This window comes from Myotis brandtii, unplaced genomic scaffold (genome assembly GCF_000412655.1).
Source record: "Myotis brandtii unplaced genomic scaffold, ASM41265v1 scaffold143, whole genome shotgun sequence".
In the NCBI taxonomy this organism is placed as follows: Eukaryota; Metazoa; Chordata; class Mammalia; order Chiroptera; family Vespertilionidae; genus Myotis; species Myotis brandtii.
Window position 1 is genome coordinate 3,443,127 of NW_005355115.1, and position 2,064 is coordinate 3,445,190.

The following is a 2,064-nucleotide window of genomic DNA, read 5'->3' on the forward strand; positions in this document are numbered from 1 at the left end:
AAACCCACAGACACACTCAGAGAGACAATAAGCTTGCTGCCACACCGGAAACAAAACTAGTACACCACAGAGGAGCCAGGGGGTGGGACGAGAGGAGAGACCACCCCTAACTGGTCCCCTGCACCCCCAGACCCCCCGGCGGCCAGGGGGTCCTCCTGGGGAAGACTGCACTGCGATGGTGGGCTGCAGTGGGAGCAGCCATGGTCTGGGTCTGGAGAATGGGGAGGCTGCAGATTTTCAGAGAAAATAAAAATGTTCCAACAATTATGAATAACTGTGTAATCTCAGGCAGATCATTTAACTCCTTAGTGCCTCAGTGATGGCATCTGTCGAAGGGGATGATGAGAACAGCTTTTAAACGTGGCTGTGAAGTTTAAATGAGATAAGCGGCTCAGAGCAGACCTGGAGCTGACATTACTAGTGAGGAGGCCCCCCAGTGTCCTGTTGCTGGGTGTGGGTTTGCCTAAAAGAGCTGCTCTGGGGAGGCAGGCAGCCCTCATCATCCTGGGCCTTACCTGGCCAGGTGCTCCCCTCTGTCTTTCTCCATTTCCTGGGGTCCAGCCCCAGCCCAGGCATGGACAGTGATTGGGTGCTACTCTGGATTGGCCTGGGAGTGGGGCCTGGGAGGGGCTGGCTACCTTCCCACCCCCACCCAGCAGACATAACAGGTAGTTTAGTGCTGGCGTCCAGTCCCCGAGGGGATGAATCAGCCAGCATCTCCCAGTCCAGGCAACTGGGGTGCAGAGGAAGGGAGATGGGGTGGAAGGGCCTTCCAGGAAGGTTCCTGGAAGAGGACCTGGGAACAGGCGCTGCCACCAGAGAGCCACTGCCTTGGCCTCCCAGTCAGTGCCCAACTCAGCAAACAGCCTTATTCTTGCTTCTCACAGCTCACTTCCAGATTCATGAGGCAAGGCCGCTCGCTGGCCCCAAGCCCCTCTTCAACCACGGAAGGGAGTCAGGCCCACTGAGACCATGCTGCCTCGTCACCCTCCTCAGCCTGTCCCATAGGGTGTGTGAGCCACGGACAGAAGGGCACATGCACGCTCCCTCATATATATGTGCCCACAGCTGCATAGCACATCCTTACAATCACACACACACACATACATACATATGCACTCACTCAGTCCTCCTTCACACCTATACACACCCACATAGACACTCACGTACACCCACACACAAACATACAAAGTCATAATCACTGTTGTTGGTTGCATTGTGTTCCCTTAAAGATATGTTGAAGTCTTCAACAATCCTATATAATAAAGAGGTCATCTGCAAATTAACCCTCACGCCCTCACAAGATGGCTGCCTACCACCAGGCCTGCAGGGGGCTTAGTGAGGGATAACCAAACGACTGGACAGCAGGCTGTGAGGGGTGACCAGGCAGGCAGGCAGGCAGGCAGGTGAGTGATTAGGAGCCAGTAGTCCAAGATTGTGAGAGGGATGTCCGACTGCTGGTTTAGGCCTGATCCCCAGGATCTGACAGTTGGACATCCCCCGAGGGGTCCCAGATTGGAGAGGGTGCAGGCTGGGCTGAGGGGACCCCCCCCCCCGATCCTGCCCATGCATGAATTTTGTGCACCGGGCCTCTAGTAAAAATAATAATAAAAAAAGATATGTTGAAGTCCTCAGTACCTGGAAATGTGACCTCAGTTGGAAATAGGGTCTTTGTCGATGAAATCAAGTTCAAATGGGATCTTACTGGATTAGAATGGGTCCTAAGTCCCGTAACTGGTGTCCTTGGGGGAGAGAAAGATTTGGAGACACAGAGATGTGGAGACACACAGAGAAGGCCTTGTGAGGGTGGGGGCGGAGATTGCAGTGATGTGTCTACAAGCCAAGGAACCCCAAGGATGAGGGAGAGAGGCATGGAACAGACTCTCCCTCGGAGCCTCCGTAGGAGCCATGCTTGCTGACACCTGGATTTCCAGCTTCCGGCCTCCAGAACCGTGAGAGAACACATTTCTGTTGTTATAAGCCACTGAGTCTGTGGTAATTTGTTATGGCAGCCGCAGGAAATGAATATAAACACACACACACACACACACACACACACACACA